General features: G+C 46.1%; 1 protein-coding gene across 4 annotated transcripts in view; it reads left to right on the top strand.

Moving 5' to 3' along the window:
- The window catches only part of PAX5 (paired box 5), a gene marked incomplete at both ends in the record, with an annotated part of 107,753 nt that overhangs the window by 15,851 nt on the left and 68,852 nt on the right, over positions 1–23,050 (top strand). The gene's annotated exons all lie outside the window — the stretch shown is intronic.

The following is a 23,050-nucleotide window of genomic DNA, read 5'->3' as shown; positions in this document are numbered from 1 at the left end:
GAGAGGTAAGTGGGGTGGGAAGGAGCAGTGGCAGCACGAACCTGACTTGGGGAGAAAATGGGCAGACGATTGGTGAGGAGCCTGAGCTGTGGCAGCAGGAAGGAGGCTGTTTGCAGAGGAAATGCACTGCTGGATCAGAGTCATGCTTGGTTTGCTGAAACTGGGAGAGCTTTGTGGGGATGATTTCAGCCACGTGTGTGTGAGTCTACAGCTGTGAAAGTTCAGGTACTTGATAAATATATCTGTATTAATTAGATCTACCATTGCACACGTGATTTTTCCCCCATATCAAGGCTATAAGTGCATACATAAATATCTACGCTAAAGCAGATAGGGTAGAAATTTTGTGTTGTATCAGCCATGGAAGGAGAGAAGCATTTTGTGTTCCGAGACTGTCACAGCACTGTCTTGAAGTATCAGTTCTTAGATAGGTATTATTACAGAGACTCTCTTATTCAATCAAGAAGGAAGAAGTTCTCTATCTAATGAAGAAAAACTTGAAGTGCTTCCATGGAAAGACCAGGGGCATCTTTGAAAAATTCCCCAGTCTTTGGCAATTCATTATTAGAGAGCACATAATTTATAAAACAACTCCTGTTGTTTTGGCAGCAGGAGTCATGATCTGTGAGGTTGCGAATTGGACAGCACTGCTGTCTTCAGCAGACCACTTAAACTCCTTTTTTAAAGGCTCACAGCTGCAGAAGTGGAGAGGATTGTGAGGAACAAGCCCTTGTGCCTAACCAGCTACTTCAGCCTCTTTGTTTGAAGAGATTCCTGGGGAGACTCTGTGGCCCTTCCTCATCCTGCTGAGCAAGAGCTATCTCTGCACAGCCAGGCATGAGATGTTCATAGAAGAGTCCCAAGGCTCCACAATGCAGGTGGCAGAGAGGTGGATCAAACGCTGGTGAAGAGGAGTACGTCATCTCTAAGCTGCAGACTGTATCATGAAGCAGATGCACAAGGGGGCAGAGTTAACTTTACCTTCTCCTGACTTCTGAGAGCCAGAGGGAGACGACTTCCGTAGCAGTCCTTTTACATCATCTCTTTTTGATGCACTGCTTCCTTTCTTGGTAGCTGTAGGTGCTTGCCTGCTGCTGTAAGTCGGTATTCATGTTTCATGTATGAGTAGAGCTACAGATTGTACAGCACTTCTCTGGGCTGGGATGTGAAGAGAGGTGGACTCACCCCTTGGCTCTTCCAATGGCATTGAATGCTTTTTGTGATTTGCCATCAAGGTTTGTTCGTCTCACTCTTGACATTTTTTTCAGCAAATGCCACCAGTCTTTAACACAGCAGGGAGCTTGCTGGATAGCAACAGGGGCAAACCAAATCAGACAGCCTATTGGTTATATAACAGAAGGTGTCATTTTTTTCCCCTGCTGTAATAATTGAAGCAGATATGCCTTCATAGGGGATTAGTTGCTTTCACTTGTGGTTTGAGGACATGCTACTGGAGACTGACACAAAAAGCAGGCTGCTCTATAACTGGGCAGAGTGTTACAGAGTGTAACCTCCTTAGCTTCAAGTAGCAGATGCTGCTGGGAAGCAGTCTTGCTGTTTTGCTTTCAGATTCCCTTTTTTTAGCTGTTTCACATGCTTCACATGCATGTGGGCCCATAAATTTGGAAGAAGAACAGGTGGAGCAGAAAGGTGCAGATTGATCTGATTGAGCCATCCGGCAATCAGTGGTGTTTTTATAGGAAACCAAGGATGGACATGCTGGTAGGCAGTGAGGCCCTGTGTCAGAATGAGCAGTGTGTTCTATCAAGTGTTTGTAGCTGCTGGTAGAAAAGGAACTGATGTTACTGCAGGTTTCCATCCTGCTTACTGCAGAGCTCTGCAGATACACAGAGCCAACAAAAGCAGTTGATTCCAATAGAGTGACTTTCCCTGCAGGTTCATGCTGTGCCACTGAGAGGGATCATGAAACAGATGCACGTGCCAGACCAGACAGGAGCATCTGAGATGTTCCTGTGAGCTGATGGTTTCTCTGCAGGGTCACTCCTCCAAAGCCATGACAAAGCTCAAGACCCTTGTTTCCCTGAGGGCTGTGTGTTGAGCAGGAGGCATGCTGTGCATAATGCTTCTCTGTAAGCTGGATCAGTCCCTTGGGGCAAGGGAAGCATACGGGCTGACGGTCCTGCATGCAGCAAGATCAAGTTCCATAATGCAGCACAACCTTTTAATTCCAGTCCACGAGGACTTGAGCTGCTCAGTGTGAACACGGTCTGTCATTTGCTCTTTGTACATCAGGTCTACCAGCAAGGACTGTTGCCATCAGGAGTGGCCCAGGGACCAGTAGAGGGAGGCTCCTTTCCTGTACCCTTGTAGAGAGATGTGATTCTCAGTGAATTTGTAAAGAGATGCTGGAAGAATTGGGTGAATTTCTGTTCTCATGACTCTTCTTGCTTTATACAGTGCGTAGATAATTTCTTTACGTGGCATGAGCAAACACTGCGTCTTTTGATAGTTGGTTGCATGCCCGGACATTAGTCTTCTACCAGAAGACAGTTCTGCATCTGTAGACATTTAAATGTTCTTAGCAGGCTAGCCCTGTCCAAGCCCAGCAGCCTGGCTGATGTGGAAACATACTTGTGCTCTTGCATCTGACAAAAAACCATGGAATTTGCTGATACCAACAGGCAGTAGGGGCACTCTGTGAACATCAGCAGCAGCCGAGTCAGGCTGAAGTCTGTCTGCATGCAGTAGTCAGTAAGTTCAGGACATTTGCTGTGTCAGTCCAAACTGTTAAACCAGAGAGCACCTGTACACAGGCACAGCCACTGGCTGGCCCCATCCTGCTGTGGTTAGTACTGCCTCAGCGTGATTTTGTGCAAGTTGCCATCCTCCTGGTTAGTGTCTGCTATTGCAGAGATTGGCACGGTTTGGATCTTGCTTCTGCTGCTCAGCATGTGTGCAGCTAATATATGACAGAGGATAGGGGAGTTTCGTTACAGGCTCGCAGGCTGTGCTAGAACAGTCAGCCTGTTTTTCCTTGGGCAGATGCAGCTGGTGAAAGGAAAGAGCTACATGTAGCACTGAATGGCTTACATCAAAGTCTTTGCCAAACTGGCTCCACATGGGGAAATGCAGCCAGAAACAAGGCAGGAGAATCTAGCAAGAAACTGTCAGTAAACTCCTGCACAGGATGTGTCTGTCTGTTACCCACCCACATCCTCTTGCTGCAGGAGACGTTTGGCAGATTTGAGTACCTGCGCAGAGCTGCTCTGCTGACCATTTTTCAAATTCACTGGTGTGGAGTCTTCTCAGTGATGTAGGCTTATGGGGAATTGAAACTACCATGGCAGGAGACCTTTGTTTGTACAGGTTGTTTGTTTTGTTTCCATTTTCTGCAGGCACAGCCTTGTGCTGCTCTCAGCATCCGATACAATAATGTAGATGTGTATGCTTCTTTTGCTGAGCTCAGTTCTTTGAAATATGACTTTTCTTTAACTACAGTCTAACCATAGACTTTGTATGCTTAAAGGTAGTTGGGTCACAGCCTTCTGTTGAAGAAGGTAAGCCAACAAGAGGAGCAGAGATGCTAATGAGGATGAAAAGAAACCTCGTGCGTGTGTGTGTCTGCAAAACCCAATGCCTGATAAAGCCATTCCGTGCTATGATCATCACATTTTCACACAGGGATTCCCCAGGTTAAGCTCATTTCTAGGCATCCAAGCAGTACCAATCTGTGCAGCCTGCTGAAGCTGCAGGACACATTTCCCGTGGTGCCCATGAGCCAGTCTCACATTGAGGGTTTGTAAATTCTAGGAGTAATTGCATCACCAGAACAAGCCATGGCCTCCCACTGTGAATAAATAAAAACTGTAAGCATTACAGACAGGCACAGGTGAGAGTGCTGCTTTACAGAGCACTGTGACATCAGCTTCCAGGAGAGCTTAATGCAGAGGAAGGCCAACAAAAAGTAGGAGCTGACAGCAGAGGGAGAAGTGGCAGAGAGCTGCAGTGGGAAGCAGATCTGATGTAGCACGGTAGCCTGCCTCTTTCCCCTGAATCGCCTGTCACTTTTTGGAGAATGGGACTTGGCTACAGGGGAGATGAAAGACAAAGAGATGCCTGGAAAGTCGCAGGGGCTCTCTGTCAGGATACAGCTTTCCAAGGCTTCATAACCACAACGATCGGTTTCCAGGCAACTGATGATCTTAGTTCCCCTTTCTTTGAAGCCTGAGTTGTGGGATTCCTCTGGCCATACATGGGACACTCTTCCTGGCAGTCAGTGTTGAGTACTGCTGGTCATGGGGCACCTCTGGTTAAATACTGTGGCATGAAACCATTGAACAGCTTCCTTTCCTGGACAGACTATTGGGATCTTGTCTTACTCCAGACTACACGCTTGGAGCTTCCTGAATAGATTTTGGCACTTGAGTCTGGCAGCCCATGAGTGATGCAGCTCAGTGCAGAAATTAACTGCTGGCTGGGTCCCATATTGACAGAAATCCCTGTGACTCCTCTCACCCCAATAAGGAACTGAACGCGACAGAATGTGGTGGGGATTGATGTTATCCTCTTAGCTCTTTGTTGGGACATGGCAAATTTACAAATAACTGAAGCTTTTGAGGATCTAAATCTGCAGGGGAAAGAAACAGATCCAGAATGACTATGCAGGGAAAAAATGAAGGTTATGGAGAGGAAAAAATCACCTGCCAATATAAACTCGAACACTGTAATGCTGTACAGCCTAGCAGAAAGTCAGTCTGGGGAAGTCAGAGGAGGGACTGACGTGTGTGAAGAATGAGACTCAAAAGGTGTTATGTGCATTTCTTTATAGCTGTGATGTCTACCCAGAACATGGACGTATGCATATATAGACATGGCTATGGGCTTCGTAACATCCAGAAAGAAGTGTTGTGAAGTACATACACAGATTAAAAATCAAACTGTGGATTCAAGGCAGTCAAGTGAAGCAGGGGTATTTATTCAAGTCTGCAAAGAGGTTAAAGAGAAAGAAACTCCTACCCAGGGAGATGCTGGAGTTTACTTAAACATTTTCTAGGACCACTTCAGCTATGTTTACTCACTTGAGTCGTCTTTATTCTTGGAGATAATTCCAGTGACTATAATGAGATGAAGCCTTTGAGGAGAGTCAGGTTCTGCTGGGTCAGCAAGTACCGATTCAAATTTCTGCTGCTGATTCAGATTGTCCTTTTGCATTTAGGGATCGCAAGTGTGGTGAGCTGTTTGCACTGTCAGGTTGTTGTCTTCCCAGCAGAAGTGCTTTTCCCTTACCATGCATACACTGAAACAGTCCTTTTAAATAGTGTTTGCTCTAATTTCACTATTTACGTTGCAGTGCTGGTTTCATCTGTGTTATATCCGATCCAGTCTATATCTTTGAGGAATTTATGTGAGTTGATAGTCTTTTTTTTTCGCTCTCTCTTTTTTTTTTTTTCTTTTTAATTAAAGTATGAGAATTAAAAAAAAAGTTTATTCAGTGGTTACGCAGTTATGCCATCCCTCTGGCATAACTCCTGTGCCACTAGAGGAGCAGTGTTTGTGGAAGAGCGAATCGCAGAAAGCCTTAGGTTGGAGGGCACCTTAAAGATCATCTAGTTCCAGCTCCCATTCTTTGAGCAGGGTTGCCACCCACCAGATCAGGCTGCCCGGGGCATCCATATGGCCTTATGGATGGGGCATCCACAACCTCTCTGGGCAACACGTTCCAGTGTCTCACCACTTTCTGAATAAAAAGTTTCTTCCTAACTTCTAACCTAAGCTCTCCTCTTTAAGCTTAAAGCATTCTCCCTTGCCGTGTTGCTGTCAGACTGTGTAAAAAAGTCCAGTCCCCTCCTGCTTGCAAGTTCACTTCAAGTACTGAAAGTGTTCTCCTTGGAGCCTTCTCTTCTCCAGGCTGAACAAGCCAAACTCCTTCAACTTTTCTTCACAAGTGAGGTTCTATGGACCTCTGATAATCGCTGTGGCCTGGATCCTCTCCATCTTTTTTGTGCTGCAGGCCCCAGGTTTGGACACAGTAGTTCAGATGGGTCCTTACAAGTGCAAGGACACCTCCCACCACTTGCTCCAACCTGGTCATTGGCCATCCAACGCTTCCAGGGATCGGGCATTTGTAGCTTTTCTGCCAATCTGCTCCAGTGCTTCACCATCCTCACTATGAGGAATTTATTCCTAAATCTAAATCTACCTTCTTTTAGTTTAAAGCCATTAATCCTTGTTCTACCACTATGTGCAAAAAGCCATTTGAAACACTGCACCATTATTTCCTGTAGTTGGCACATCAGTATGATTGTTGCTGAGACAGGGTGATATTTCTGGAGCGGAAGGATCCGACTCCACGTGGTTGCGGTGAAGAGATCTGTGGGCCATCAATCAGTAGGGCCAATTCCACTGGCTCCGAAGGGCAGTGGGAGGAACGTGCTTTTGCAGCTTCCTGCGCTCCTCCAAGCTTCCCACCCGGTTCCCACACGGCTCAGCAAGGTTTCAGTAGATGTGCTGCTTCTGCCCCGTGATGCTTGTCCATAGATGGTTTAGCACAGCTGCAGCTCTGTGCAGAAAAGCTCTTCGCAAGACAGCTTCCCTTCTCAAATGAGCAACCTAGCAGCTGTCTTCTGTGCAGGGCGTGCATTTTTGTCATTTTCAGCCTCATGTAGCCCCAGTTTTCAAGAGAGCTCTCCTCTAGGTCTGCAGTGAAGACCTGCAGGTTTGCCACTAGCTTCACCTGAGCTGGGATTTTCCCCAGGCAATGTCAGTGAAAAGCCTGAAATTTCGGAACTCCTTACAAACCTGCTGTAGTTTCAGCTGCTCTCATCTGAAGCTATTGTGTGAGAGATGTTTTTAAAAGGTTCTCTCTTCATATAGGTCTAACTAAAATCCAGTTGAGGAGGAGATACCAGATTCCCTGATACTGTCAGTGCTGCTGCTGGCTGGAATTCCTTTGCTGGACTGCGTTTTCTGAGGAAAAGACTCTTGTGGAAAAGCAGGATTTGTCAGTTTTGATGGCAGTTTGCTCTAAGTGTTAACACAAAATGAAATAGATTGTGAATCTATTCACAAGTACTCGAGATGAGTCCTTCTGACTAACAGGAACTTGCCACCATTCAGAAAAGAGGAAATATAGAATAGAATCACAGAATCATAGAACCCTTAGAGTTGGAAGGGCCCTCTGAAGGCCATCTAGTCCAACTTCAAGGTTACTGAGATTTTCAAGTCAGGATTGTTTTTTTTTTAGCTGACCTTTCAAACTGATGAAATCTTGAATTATAGTAGATACTTTTTTTCTTTTTCTTTTTCTTTTTTCCTGGTAAGCAGACAACACTGAATCAGTGAGAGGCAGACGATGGAGTGTCTTGACACTGGATTTTTTTTTTTCCATTTCAGCTTTTTGTGCTGAAACATAGCTTTTTGTGTACTGTTTGTACCACAGTTTATTCATTGGCAGAGGTTACTGCACACTCGATTGACTGAATCCTGACCACTTTGTTCTCACCTAGCGTTTGTTTACAAAGCTATTCCATTATTTGAAAGATTTAGCCAGCATTGGAAAGAAACATAAAACAAGCTGCGAGTTTATTTGCAGCAGACTTGTAGCTGCATTTTCCTTTTCTATTTTATATTTTTGGTGTATTGGTCTCAGGTTGTAATGAGTTTACAGAAGTCTGGGCTCACACAGGCTATGTCTATTGTTTGAATGCCCCAGAATCAAGACAAGCACCTTGACAGATTGGTTGTAACTTAGTGATCAGGATGCAGCAGATCTTGAAGAGGCTGTCAGTACCTTTTCCATTATTCTCTACTCCTGCCAGAGGGTGGTGGGCATGGAGCGGGCTCCCCAGGGCATTGGTCATGGCCCCAAGATGCTGCAATTCAAGGAGCAGTGGACAGTGCTCTCAAGCATTGCACTTGGATTTTGAGTGGTGCTGGATGGAGTTGGGGCTCTGCTTGACGGTCCTCACGGGTCTCTTCTAACCTGGGATATCCTGTGACTCTGTGATTCTGCCTACAAAGGATGGTACTTTATTTGCTGCGTGCCTCGTTGGCGCACAGAACACCTGAGCAGAGCTTCTGTTTCCCAGCCGTGGAACTGCAGATAGAGACTGAGGAGGATGCCCTGTGCAATGTGTGTGCCGAGGCTCAAGTGCAACTGGCATGAGCACAGTGTGTGAACATGCCAACAGCCTCTGCTGCTCAGGCTTTGTGAATTTCCCATGCCTCCTCCCTGTGCATGGAGAACCTCTGCATGCCCGGTGACTGCCTGGGGTCTCAGACATGCAGCAACTTAGGCAGAACCACAGCAGACAGCAGAATATCCAGATGTGCTGCACAAGGAGCCAAATCTATCTCCCTTCTTGCTTTCTGAGCAGATTTTTCAGATGGAAAGAGTTGAGAAAATCCAGAGGTACAGTGTTCCTACCTACCCCAATACTAGGCAAAATTGTCTGATAGATACAGCATTCCACTAATATTTTCCTAAGCTTTAGGAGAAGACGTGTTCCAAATTGTGTTGTCATTTCATATTCGGCTGGATTCCTGTATTTTCCTGTCTGTATTTCTGTGCATTTGCCCAGATGATCTGAGGTTTGCTCTTTGTGAACTGCAGCTCTCCTGTTGTGCTGAGTGACTCTTGTCTGATGCACGCCACTGAAACTTGAGAAATCTGGCAAAACTTTCTGCTTGGAATCAGTTTCAGAGCCATGGTCTTTGATTTCTGTTTCTTCATCAACCTCAGTGAAGGAGAATGGCATGTAAATGGAGATGCTTGCTCAGCTGTGTTGTGTTCCTGTGTATGTGTGTTCCTAATTCTGTAGCAGCAGTCATCTAAATAAAGATGACTGTGACTTTGGAGATGGAAAGAATAGTCAAAACACTTGCACTTCGGAAACAAATCAATGTCTTTCTTCTGTCAGATGCCCAGGAAATTTAAGTATGTAGTTTTCCCATGTTTAATGTCACCTGAGAATCTCCTGAAAGATATTTGTACTTGAAGTGTGTTTATTGTAATTATCTTATGGCACTGGCAGAAAACAGATTTTTCTTTATTGCTGCAGTACCATGTTACAGGTTAAGGTTGGAAACAAAGATCTTAAATTTAGGTGCTTCCCTCTGACCCTGAGTTGAAGGGAAGTCCAGTCAAAATGCTGCTTCAGCTACGCACTGATCAGGCTGACTTGCAACATGCCAAAAAAGATGTCTACAGCAGAAGTCAGGGTTTTGGGCATTTATCAGGGATGAACGTTGGGGAAAAATGGTGGCTTTCTGGTCATGCGGCCACTACATACTCATGGAATTGCTTCCTGGTAGCTGCGTACTGTAGTGAAACATCAAAAGGCGCTGTCTGCTGCTGTCTGAATGCATTTGATCAGTCAGGTAAGGACTTGCTTCTGTTGCCTGTTGTGGTGGACCAGGGGGAGGCAGGTCTGACCGCAGAGAGGGCGCGAGGTGTTTGCACACACAGTTGCCCACATTGAAGGAATTGTGTTTGCTGAGCATTCTAGGTGCAGATACAGGCTTGTTTTACATCGGTTAAAACCACTTCAGCCCTGTCCAAATTCCATTTCTAACAAATTATGGTAAAACTGTCAATGTACTCCTGCTGTTTTTGCTCTCCTTGGCGTACAATTATCTGTAACAGCTACGTGAGGTCTGTTTGAGCGCTAGCTTTCAGATTCTTCTTTGTTTGGAAGGTCTTAGAACACAGTGTTGTTGTGCTGCATGATGTGTTTCAGCAGCTGGACAGCCCTGAACAAGGTTCCTTTGAATGAGACAGGTTTTGTGTCGGAGTTCTAAAAAAATGATATCCTGATTTGATAATGATTTCTCAACTGTGTGATATAAGGGCATAAAGTGCTACTGAGAAATAGATAGCTGGGGCAGTGTCTTGCATGCTAACTGTGAACCATCCAGTGATACCTAGCAGCTTAAAGTCTGATGGATGGGTGCATTTCTCTTCAGTCTTCTCTTACACACACCAATGCAAAGTGGAAGGAAGCTCCCAAACCAACCTGCAAGTGCTGTCCCATGCTCACAGATAATGATTGCTTGCTTCTGTGGTTGGAAAGAGCTCAAGAGCCTCCTGCCGTATCATCGGGACTCATTTGTGTTTTCTCCCATGTGTGTAATATATTTGCATAGAATCATAGGCTTCTGCAAAAGGGAACCTTTAAGGTCATCTAGCCCAACTCTTCTGCGATGAACAGGGACATCCACACCAATCAGGTGCTCAGAGCCCTGTCCAGCCTGTCCTGGAATGCCTCCAAGGATGGGGCTTCCACCACATCTCTGGTAACCTGTTCCAGAGCCTCACCACCCTCCCTGTGAAAAACTTCTTCCTTATATTCAATCTAAACCTTCCTTCCTTTATTTTGAAACCATTTTCCCTTGTCCTGTCACAGCAGACCTGGTTTAGTCTGTCCCCTTCTTCCTTATCGCCCCCTTTTCGATACAGGCTGCTCTCAGTCTCCTGCAGCCCTCTCTTCTCCATGCTGCACAGCCCCAGCTCTCAGCCTCTCCTCGTATGAGAGGTGTTCCTTCCTTGGGTTCCTTTTTGTGTCCCTCCAAAGGGTTTGATCCAAGTGGTTCACATCTCTCCTGTACTGAGGGCTCCACACTGGGACACAGTGCTCCAGGTGAGTCCTCACCAGCACAGAGCAGAGGGGCAGGATCACCTCCACCAACCTGCTGACCATGATTCTTTTGATGCAGCACAGGATATTGTTGGCTTTCTGGGCTGCAAGGTTGTGTTGCTGGATCGTGTTCAACTTGCCATCTATCAGTACTCCTGGTCCTTTTCAGCAGGGCTGTGCTCCATCCTGACATCCCCCAGCTTGCAATTTCATATCTGTTGTCTAATAATATTTCAAGTTTTAAAAGTGTATAACCTTCCTTCCTTCCTTCCTTCCTTCCTTCCTTCCTTCCTTCCTTCCTTCCTTCCTTCCTTCCTTCCTTCCTTCCTTCCTTCCTTCCTTCCTTCCTTCCTTCCTTCCTTCCTTCCTTCCTTCCTTCCTTCCTTCCTTCCTTCCTTCCTTCCTTCCTTCCTTCCTTCCTTCCTTCCTTCCTTCCTTCCTTCCTTCCTTCCTTCCTTCCTTCCTTCCTTCCTTCCTTCCTTCCTTCCTTCCTTCCTTCCTTCCTTCCTTCCTTCCTTCCTTCCTTCCTTCCTTCCTTCCTTCCTTCCTTCCTTCCTTCCTTCCTTCCTTCCTTCCTTCCTTCCTTCCTTCCTTCCTTCCTTCCTTCCTTCCTTCCTTCCTTCCTTCCTTCCTTCCTTCCTTCCTTCCTTCCTTCCTTCCTTCCTTCCTTCCTTCCTTCCTTCCTTCCTTCCTTCCTTCCTTCCTTCCTTCCTTCCTTCCTTCCTTCCTTCCTTCCTTCCTTCCTTCCTTCTTCTTTCTTTCTTTCTTTCTTTCTTTCTTTCTTTCTTTCTTTCTTTCTTTTCTCAGAAATCTGTTAGTAAGAAAGAATTTTTACTTCTCTAATTTCTGTGTTTCCTTCCTGGTTTGTTCTCAGAGTACTGGTATCCTGGTAGCTCTATTTCTCCAGACTGAGAAAGAAGATCTTCTCCTAAAAAAACCCAGTCAGAAAGGAGGAACAACAGTCCCTAGCCATCATGGCCTTAGCTGGCAATGGGAAAAGTGGCCAAGACCTAAAAATACATTGCAACTGAGTCAAAAGACTCTTTTTTGTGTAATGACTAAAGTGCACAGCTTTGAGTTTGAAATTGAGTAATTCTTCATTTTGTTCATTCTCCCTCTCTTGCTCTCATGATCCTTGTCACAGATGTCTTTTGGTGCCTCACAGATCACCACAGTGCTCCTTAACTGGTCCATTAAAGAGAGAAGTTCAGCATGGTGACGTGAAAAATCCATGGTGCCCCTGAAAGCTGGTGGCAGGCAAGCGAAATCAGTGTAAACCACTGGGATCTCTTGCTCTAGCTTGCCCAATTCAAATTACAGAGGTACGTCATCACTGAGGCAAGTTTTTAGTAGTTTGCATGTAGGATGCTGCGGGTGAAAATGCAGCATTTGTCCCCAGAGTGTGAAGTTAGTGTTCCTTCATCGCTCTATGGGCAGAAGCTGCTGGAGAGGGAGGTATCCATGGCTCGCCTTGGCTGTGGCTCAGGATGGAGCACCCAGCAGATAACTAGCCCACAGAACTTCCTGGCATTCTTACATCCCCCATCCTTCCTCCTACTATAGCCCAGGTGGAATACACTGGTGTATTCCATGCAGCTCACTTTCTTACTGAATGCATCATTGATACAGATGAGTCTACATTTTTAAACCAGTCTTAACTAAATTCATGCAGCTTCTGTCCGAAGGTCTGCTGTGTAGATAATTGCAAACCCCATGATAATCACCCTGGCACTTGGCAAACCCAGGATAAACTCCCTTCTTTTCTTTTTTCAAGAACTAAGGAATTTTTGGATGTACTACAAGCAAGTTACAGTGGATAGTACTTGGCTGATCAGAAGATTTTTACTGAGTTACAGTGTGCTCAGTTATGATTTCCTCACTTCACTGGTGGGGAAGCTGAGGCACCAGGGGTTAGAAAAATCTTGTGCAAGGCTTCAAGGAGTGTTGTGGAGAGCTGGGGCTTGGTACCAGGCTCATGGAGACCCTGCCCAGGGCCGCACTTGCAAACGCTGTGTTGTATCAGTGTCATTTACTCAGCATATGCTAGTCTTTGCCCTAGAGATGATGTACTCTAACACAGCCATGACTGGATTTTACTTCTCGTAGGCAGTGCATTTGTGGACATCCTCTTCCGTGGTCACAGGAAGGACAGTGCTAGCTAAAACACCTAACAAGAGAAACACTGTCCTGACAGGCAGGTTTTTTTTTTTTTTTTCTGTTTATTTTCAGGCTGATCAGTTCTCTTTTTGCTGGGTAATATGGCTGGCTGGACAAAAGCATGTGCACAGGGATGCGTTTGTTCTCACTTTGTAAATGCATCTCTGTGTGCAGTATTCTTCCCATGTGCACACAGGTTGTATACATACATACAGAACAGGAAAATAGTTGAGGTATGCATGTCCAGAGCTGACTGAACATGGCTGTGATGGGAAGACCTGGCCAAGAAATGGATATGAGAGCACGCAAACAGTGGGGAGAGCCCACTGGTAGCTTCTGCTTGGGCAGCTCGTGCCATCCATCACCGTTTGTCAAAGCCAGCTCATGTAGCTCTTTGTCACGGGAACAGCATATAAGCTCCAGCAGTTCTGGCCACGCTATCAGCTTTAGAAACACGGGTGCTGGAGAGCAGCAGCCTGAGTTAACAATAGTCTGTCTTGAAGGCATTTCCATGCGTGGAAATCTCTTTCAGCAGCTGATGAACATCGTAGGAAAGCAGGCTGGAGCAGCAGGAGGTAGCAGAGTGGGTGCACCATGTATGAACTGAAATCTGGGAATATGATGGTTAGCAGCACCTATTAAAAACAAATCATAAATGGCAATACCAGATACAATTGCACTGAGATGGCAGAGGTCCTTAGGAGTCCTGATGGGCTGCCGATAGCCGGTTGAAACAAATTGCCCGGTGCTGTGATACCTCAGCTCCCAATAACAGAGGGCAAATGGCCTTCTAGGGGGAGTTATAGATTTTCCTTTGAGATATGGAAAGGGAAATAAATTAAATTATGTTCGAACATAGGGTTCTCTCTCACTCTCTCTCACAAAAAGAAGGAGAGAGAGAAAGAAAAAAGGAAATGAAGGAAAAGAGACAGTAGCAGAAAATAAGCTTCAGCAGGCATTTGCAATTTAATTGATATTTGGCAGCAGGAAGCCAATCAGTATAAGTAAATTGACGTTATAAGATAAAAATGATCGCTTAATGGGCTGCCTTCCCCTATGGATGCGGCAGACCAAATAAATACCGCCGTGCCGGCTGACGCAGCGTGGCGGCTGTTACTGGGCACAGCCTGCTGCCGCTGAACTGGCAGGGTTCTGTGTGGGCTGCAGTTTATTTTTATGGCATCTGTCTACTCCCCGAGAGAAGGCAATGAGGGGTTGCACATTGATTGCTGCTCCAGCCAACGGCAGTGTGGAGAGAGGGCCGTAATTAATGACTTTATTTGCTGGAGCACCGCTGAGAACGATTGAGTTTGTTATGGTAGGAGCCGATGCCAGCTTTCCTGGAGGCACGGAGAGGTGTGTGAGTGCGGAAGGTGAGGAGAGGTCCTCAGCGAGATGTTGGCAGCCATCGCAAGGCTTTGGCCGGGTGGGTGGGATGTGCCCCAAGGACAGGGGCTGCTGAAGGCTCGGCGGCCAGGGGCATGCTTGCACGTTCATCTTCATGGTGTGAGGCTGAGCAGGCTGTAGGCCATTGCCCCACCACAGAAATGGGCAGAGCTGCCACGGTTTCTTTAGGGGAAACAAACCCTAGCCCATCTTGCAGTGCTGCATGGAAAGGCTCTGTCTTTCCCTGTCGAGTTGCACAGCCTGTCCCTCCCTTTATTGCAGCTCCCCATGGTCAGTGTGTTATGTACCTTCCATGCAATGGTAGCAAACCTTGCTTCTGAAGTGAAGTGTTTCTGAAGTGAAAAATTTCCTTCCTCCCTTTCCCCCTTTCTCCTTCCCTCTGTCCCTATGAATTTCAAAAAACACCTCCAACTTTCCCCTATTTGTTCTCCTGTTCTGCTTTAGCCAAGAATTACAACAAAGAATAAACACACCATACATAGAAAATAAAGACTCTCCTTGAATCTGATGAAATTTTACAGGTAAAGCTGTAGTATTTTTAAAAAATGTATGCTCTTTTGCCCTTCTTTTGGGGGCTGGCTGAGCTGGTCTGTTAAACCACATAGGATTGCAATAGAAAAATGCCCTAGAAAGTGCATGCAGTGTGCTGTGCTGCAAGCGCAGGCAGCAGTGTGGTGCCCTGCAGGAGATGGACAGGCTGGGTCAGCTGTGTTTGAGCAGAGATGGTCAGGAGATGGAGCATATGGTAGGCTAGGAGGGGTTGATGGTCGGCCTTATGCAGATGCAGCAATGGCAGGTGTATTTACTTTTGAGTGGTTGCACATATATATCTCTAAAAGCTGTTCAAACACTAAAATCATGTAGAACTGGAAAACTAAAATAATTTTTAATTAAGAGCGTCACGATGGGCTATTTCAGCTCATTCAGGATTTTCCCTGCTCAGGCTTCTGTGTAAGACGGTTCTTCAGAAATGATCCCCACTTGTGAACAAGGGCTCAGATTCAGTCAGTCTGTGATTTCCAATGGATGGAAAGCCTCAAAAAAAAAAAAAATCTCCATCCATGCGGATGTATGGTGCAGTCAGGATCACATTCGCTGCTGTTGGCATCTGTGGCATGGAGCAAAAACGAGAGAGACCTGTGTCTGTCATGCTGGACCTTTGCTCTCAAACCGACATTACATATTCATAGAAATTATTCACTTGCCGTCAGCTGGCTGTCGTGAAGAAAGAGGTAGCATTCAGACTCAGCAGTCCTTGGAAATAATTTGCCAAGTTCTGGTCATATTATTGCTGTCATTTTTTTCCTGGAGGAGTTAATGCATTATGTGGAAGGCGAATAAGGCAGCCCAGGAGAACTCTTGGCTCACACGTAGGAAAAGAACCACCTCTGACAGTGGTGTGGTGGAGCTGCTCCCCGTCCCTCGGCACTGCAGCAGGAGCAGCTCACCTATGGGAGTCTGCTGCCAGCATTCTGGTGGTGCAGCCCCAGAAGGGACCCCCAGCCCCCCCATCATCAAGGCAGGAAATAATGGGGATGCATACAGTCCACAGCTCCCTAATAGGAGTGTTCTTGTGATAAGCTCACTGTCAGGGGAATTGTACAGTAGACTGCTGAGTTTACTGCGTGATAAATAATTAATGTTTAGATGACACTAATTAATTACAGTAATTAGCAAAGAGCTACGCTATTTTCCCTTAAACGTAGGATCTTAGTTCATCATTTTTGTTTCAGTGCCTCAGAACGTTTAAGGCAGAATTGTAAAACAAAAACATCCACAGCAAAGCGTTATTTATCTTCTGTCACTGATTGCTTTTTTTGTCATCTTCCCTTCTGCGGCTTTTAAAAGAGCCAAGTAGCACAGAGCAGTAAATACACCTGAAAAGCTAAAATAGTGTCAGTGGGAGCAAAAGCACCGTTCTGCTGCTTCAGAAGCTGAACTAACGGGGAAACCTCTCTGCTTTGGCATTGCTGGTTGGAGATGGAAGGTAGGCAGGCAGTGGTGCTGGCAGTGCACCCAGCGTTCTTGCACACTTCCTTAAGCACAGAGCAGGGCTGTGCAGCAGAGCGCACGCAAGCACACAGAGAAGTGGAAGGCAGATGTGTAGCAGTGGTTCCTAAATGTGAGAAGTTGTCAACAATTTTGAGGTCTACCAACCCGCGCTACAGAGCTGCAGAGGGTTTTCAAAAATTAATGACACCACTCAACTAATGGATGTGGATAAAATGCAGAAAAGCATGTTTAAATTCGCACTCGGTGTAACCTGTATTTAAAAATTATTCCTGTGGTTTGTGTTCTGCATGTAAGCCACGCTGCTGAATACACTGGAGAGATTTCTTTGTTCAGCATTAAGCGTTTGCAGGCACGAGGCTGCAGCCCTTCGTGTTGTGAAACAAATCTTTATTTAAACTTTGCACGTCAAAAATCCATAGTTAGCAGTGGCTTTTTGTACAAGCTGCTTGTGGAGAAGGTGCTGGAGACCCCGCAGTGCTCCCAGTGCCAGTGAGTCTGGCACCCGGTGACAGAAGCCGTGGGTCAGCCCTGCGCTGCCTCTATTCTCTCCAGGTAACTTTTGCAGAGATTGCTTTGCAAAGTATTCAGGATATCAAGTGGAAATTATGCCTTACTTGCATGGAAACTATGCCAACTTGCATGGAAAGATTAGTTTTGACTATTGTAAGTTGAATAATAGCCTGTGTTTTTCTCATCAAGTGTCATTTCTTGCAAGGGAAGAAATTTGGCTGTCCCTGTCAGTGACATTGAGGGATGATTGTCGCCAGGCTGCAGGTGCTACCGGTCACGCAGAGCCTGCACTCCTGCAATGTTCAAACCTCCTGTAGCAACCTTTTCTGCTCCTGTGCTTTGGTCTGGCAAGGCCAGATCAGAGTGCTCTGCAGATAACTGAATCCTCCATGATGGGGAAGGAGGGCTCTCCTCTCCTGTTCTGCTGCTGGTGCAGCACAGTAGTGCCTGCAAATGCCTGCAGGAGAGCAGAGACTGCCTGCCCTGTGCAGCACTTCTCTCTGTGCGCCATCAGTGCAGAAGTTTCTTAGGGCTGTGCACTCTCCTGTCTCCTGTAACAGCAGACTGGGTCGACATTTCCAAAGCTAACCAAATTTCATCTTCAGTGTCGCTAAGTGCGTATGGAAACAATATTTTGGGGGGGAAAAAATGATGAAAATATACGTGATAGTGTGGTATGGAAGTAGGTATAAACTATGTTAAAGCAGGTTTGATGATCTTATTACAGTGATTTAAAAACGCACTGTAGGCTGAGACTACATGAAATAATGTCCACTCCTACACAGATTGCTGCTGAACACATCTTACAGGAATGAATTACGAACAGAATTGGTTTCTCATAATAATTAATGGATGAACCAGACACAAGTTATTTTATATACACATGCACTGAATTTCTATCTCTCCTGGCAAGACATGGAAGCCACAGAGGCAGCAGCCTTCTCCCATGCTTTGCAGCTGGTGGTAGGACCTTGCTGCTCAGTGTGTGTCTGTGCACCATGGAGGGATGCAGAGCCTGCTTCCTGGCTGGCAGCTCCAGGACCTCCTGGCTCAGCTTCCTTAGTGACAAGCCTTCCTTGGTTCTGAATTCTGCACTGGAAAAGGTATTCTGGACATCATTTTTGCTGCTTTTTAAAATAAAAGCGCATTGTAAGAGCAGTCGCAATGTGCACAGCAGCTCCATCAGCCCTGCTGCCGCTCCCACGGACTGGGCAGGTGGCCATGGAAACTGCTGTGGCTCCTGGTCTTCCTGTACAGGGCTGCCAGCAGCCCTGGGCAGTGTGGCAGGCAGCCCTTGGGCACAGGTGAGGCATGCTGTGCTGTGCAATGGGCCATTGGAGCACAGTTGGGCTGCCATGGTAGCTCCCATGCACGGGCAGTCCTGCTTCACTCAGTGGCACTGTGCACGTGAGCGTTTGCTTCAAACAGATGGGCTGTCAGGCTCACAAGGTGTGTCAGTTATGAGATTCCTACGTGGCTACTGTAGGATTAAAATCACAGAAGCAGGAAGCGGGCAGTAACCCCATGGGAAAGCTGTGCAGTTAAACAATCCCTCTTTCTGCTGGTGTCGGTTCACCAGATGCGGTTCTGCATTCCTGGACTCATGCTCTGAGTGTGTGGCAGCAAAGTGGGGCACACCTGTGGGCACATGCACCAGGCTGCGTCCTGTGAATCAGGCAGGGCTTGCAGCCATCTCAACCAGCAGAGAGCTGCTCTCCCAGCGCAGAGAGGCTAGATCATGGCTCACAGACGGCTGTTGGGTGACGAAAGTGGGAACTGTTTTGCTCCTGAGCAGCCCTGTGCCTGCACGGACTGCCCTAGGCAGCAGCACGCCCTTGTGCCAAAGCCAAATGCAGGATGAGGGTTGGGCTGTGGGGCAGTTTGAGGGTGCACCTAGGCCAACCATGTGTTTGAAGGAAAGAACAGATGGGAAATGGTGACATAACCGTGGCAATCCTGCTGCAGCCAGCAGGCGCTGTGAGCTGTGATCTTCCAGCTCCCCCCTCCCTGGTTCTGCTGGGCTAGCAGGCAGCACCAGCCAGCAGCCTGTCCGTGTGGGAGAAGGGTGTAGCACCGCTCCGTTTGGTGCTGTGCCTGCAGGATGGAGCTTGGGGAGGCCATGCAGTCAGTCTTCAATGTTTGCCCAAATGCAGGGTCGTGTGTGAATGGGAGCTGACAAATGGCATGGAATTCTGATTCCTCGGCCTCGTTGTGTTTTTACTGCTATTCTGACTGTAAAATCAGTGTAATAGGTGTGAAAATACAATGCTAACATGGGAGTGTTCAGCAAAAATTCCTCTTTTTTTTTCTTATTTTTTTTTCCCCAAGCCTGGACATAAGGCGATATGTTGCAGTAGGCAGGTGCTGGTCTCTGTGTCTCCAAGAAAAGCAGAGCTGGTCCTGGTATATCTGACGGGTCAAGCTTTGAAATGAAGAAGCAATAAGCCACTGAAATGGTACTATCACCGAAACATGATTGATCAATTGAATTCTATCAGAGACAGTGGGCAGTGAGATTAACTCAGGCCTGATGGGTTCAATGAGTTAAAGCATGATGTTCATTTCAGCTTCATTTCACCAGTCTTTGCTTGTGAAATTGGTCAATCAATAGAGGTTGAAGATCATATATATATATATTGGTGGCCATCTTATAGGGAATATAATCTAGCGTAGTCAGCTCCTGACTCCGGCTGCCTTCAGTGGGTAATGGAGACAGAGCAGAGACTCTATCAGTGCTATCGAAATGGCCTGATATCTTCTCCAAATGAAAAGTATTTTTGGATCTCTGGTGATTTATCTTTTTTTCCCCTCTTTCTCACTTTGATCTACAGCAAAACCCATACCCGCCTTTGAGAAATGTAGTGATTTCTCTTGGAAACCTGTGTGTGATGATCAGCTGTGTACACTTCAAAATATAAAGTTTCTTTTTAGTAATACTGTCATTTGAAAAAATAAATAACGGAGCTTAGAGAACTCAGATGGTGTGAATACAAAGGTCTCTCACAGCATATATGATTCAGAAAGTAATACCTTCCTAGGAAGGCCAGCAGACCGCTTGCTGCCAAATGCACATGGGCCTGGGAAGGTGCCATAAAAATTCTGTTTGCATTTTAAACAAAGCCTCCCTGAGTGGTAATTAAACAAAGTCTTCATCTTCTCTGGGCTAATTTACAGACATGCTACAAGGAAACAAATCACCTTTTTACCTCCCGGTAATATTTCATTTGCTTCATCGTGTTTTAAATGTGGTGAATAACATCTTTCCTAATTAGCCTGCATTTCCCTATAAGGTGGAGTAATTAGGTATGATACCAAGTAATGAAATTGGACAGTACAAATTAGAGACAGAAACCACGTCCTTTATGAATATGGGCCATTCATTGCACCAGCTATTTACTTCCTTAATTAACCCTGCAAACCCAAGTTGTTTAAAAAATAAAACAACCTGAAAGCCCGAAACCAGAAGATTGTCTTTTCTTCACTCCAGGCAAGCATACCAGTAGCATGTGCCATTCACAGAGCATTGTGAAGATTAATAACAGTGGAAATACCCAGCTGAAGTTGTGCATGGCACCAATTCCTGTCACCTGGCTTAGATTCTTCTGTGGGGCTCATCTATGCAGTGCTATTTTGCAGGATTGATTCATAACACAGAAATTAAATTGTACTGTTTTCCCTCTGTGAAATAATGCTAGAGAGAATGGATCTTTTTCTTTCTTTCTTTCCTTTTAAATAGATATCTTCAGACTTCGCTTTTTTTTCAGTGCTAAGCTGTAGGGCCTCAAAACTTGCTGTGGTGTTTTGTGAAGATAGGGCTGACAGCCATTTGTTCTCCTTATTTTGACCTATGGTACTAGAATTGTATAAGCAAAACACTGTTTAAAAATGAATGATTTGCATGGTGAGTATTGGGAAAAAAATCTGTTGTAGACATGTTTGGCAATTGTGGATGTCTCCTGCAGTTTCAGAAAATGTGTTGAGGAAAGGTAATTAACCATAAAATTATGCTACAAAATGCAGTCACAGCTTATCGGGTTCTCTATACTGATCTTGTCATTTCCTAGGTCCCCAGGAATAAAGCTGTAGTAACAAAGACCCTGTGCTTCCAGGTGAAATCCATACAGGTTAGGCAGATTTTGCTGGCAGCACTGTGTGTGGCACCTCTTCCCAGGGCTGGACCAGTTCTGTGCATAACTCCTCCTAGACTAACAGGACTTCTGTTAAGCATGGGAAAGGGCTTTTGGTGTCGTGCTGGTGGGAAGTGCATAGCATAGCATCCAGGGTTGTTCAGAAAGCTGTGATCCTGTGGGACAATTCCGACCTATATAGTCTGGTAAAGGACAAAACGTTTGTTTGGGGTGAGAGTCTTCTTTCCTAAGGAGAATATGATACCTGTGCTCTTAGTTATTCATTTTTCACCCAGAGGGTGGTGAGGCACTGGCACAGGTTGCCCAAGGAGGCTGTGGATGCCCCATCCCTGCAGGCATTGGAGGCCAGGCTGGATGTGGCTCTGGGCAGCCTGGTCTGCTGGTTGGTGACCTGCACACAGCAGGGGGCTGGAACTGGATGAGCACTGTGGGCCTTTGCAACCCAGGCCATTCTGTGATTCTGTGATTCTATGATTGGCCATCTTGGAAAGATGCCATAGGACAGGGAACTGAGTGCTTTGCAAGTAGATAGGTACACATGTAGTGCTGCTGTCAACAGAACATAACTCTCCTAGGTGCATCCACTGACTATGAAAAATGTTTTACCTCTCCCTGGAGCCCATTTTATAACTGAAACTGTTACAAATGAGCCTGTGGTATTTTAATTATCGAAGATGTTCTAGTGCATCCAAACAGTACATAATGCTGATGGTAATTATCTCACATTTACGTAATGACTAAAAGCCAAACGTATCCTAAAGACCTTTGTGAACTTTTTAGATGTCGTGTGCAGCATACAGAAAGTCCTTTCCTTGTAAACTGAGATCCGGCAGTTGCCTGCAGTTAGTCAGAGTTTGGGAAACGCAGTGAGAGAGAACAACCCCTCTGCTGAAGGGATGTGGTAAGAGAGCAGTAGAGAAATTTCCAGGCTGGATGTGGCTCTGGGCAGCCTGGTCTAGTGGTTGGTGATCCTGCACACGGGACAGGGGTTGAAACTAGATGATCGCTGTGGTCCTTTTCAACCCAGGCCATCCTGTGATTCTATGATTCTGTGATTCTATAATTCTATGAAAGTGAGCAGCTTTCTTGGGCAGCTGCCAAAGCCTCATGACACAAATGTTGGATCTTCTGAGCAGCAGCCAGCTGTTCCGTGAGTTTCAGCTCTGCCTCCTTTCTGCCCAGCTTTCTCCCTAACAGCAGAGTATGTATGCACTGCTCCTTCATTTCAGCAATAGTGGACTTTGTTGGGAAGCATGACTGAAGGCTGAGCTGGCCCCAGACCCTTGGGTTGCCATCAGAGACCTTAACACACACTGGTGTTTGGGCAGGGAGGAGGCAGCTCCCTGTGGTTTCCTCTCCAGGCTGCACTCCCAGCAGGGCATCAAATCCCGATCTTGAATTTCAAAACCTTCCAAAGCTCTATTCCCTTATTTATTTTCATACCTTACCATGTTGCCAGCGTTGTGCCAGAGAGGCACATCGTTCAGGAGCCTCTGTCTGTGCGTCTGGTATGTTCTTTATGTGTGGATTTCCCACACAGAGAAGCTTCCTTGGAAATGTCCTTCCCTTCCTGAACTTTCATGGCTGGCTCCAGCCAGGATGTGCGGTCTGGGAGGAAGGGCAGATAGGGATGAGTGTGACCAGATCAGAGATGTTGGCACTTGATAGTGTGTCTTCCCAAACTTTTCACAAGATAGTTGTGAATCAGAAGCCTTAGGGGCAGGAATGACAGCACAGCACCCAGCAGTGTGCCCTGAGACTGACCTGCTAGTGCCTGCCCTGTCCCACCATTGCTGTGTCCATCAGTCCGTCTCTTCCAAATGTATTCGTTAGAAAAAGAGCAGAACTGTGCTCTGTGCAAACACTGTGGAACAAGGGCTGCTTGTGAAACACGAGTCTGCTGCACTGGATGCAAATACAATCTGGTCTCATTGTACACCTCGTCTTTAGATGTACAGATGATGCGTACACTGTTAGAGATGATGCATGCTCCCTGGTAGAGTCACAGGGAAGGTCTTCCAGACAGTACTAACCTCTTGGATCATTCCTTCTCTTTTATTGCCCAATTTGGGCCAAAACTGTAAAAACTTTCAACTTTGATGCCAAGTTATGAATAACATCATTGTGGCAGGGGGGTTGGAACTTGGTGATCCTTGGGGTCCCTTCTAGCCCAAGCCATTCTATGATTCCACTTGAAATTTAAAGCCTGTGTTTTCATGC

The sequence above is a fragment of the Tetrao urogallus genome (assembly GCF_951394365.1).
Source record: "Tetrao urogallus genome assembly, chromosome: Z".
Taxonomy (NCBI): Eukaryota; Metazoa; Chordata; class Aves; order Galliformes; family Phasianidae; genus Tetrao; species Tetrao urogallus.
This window is presented reverse-complemented; position numbering and strand designations above follow the sequence as displayed.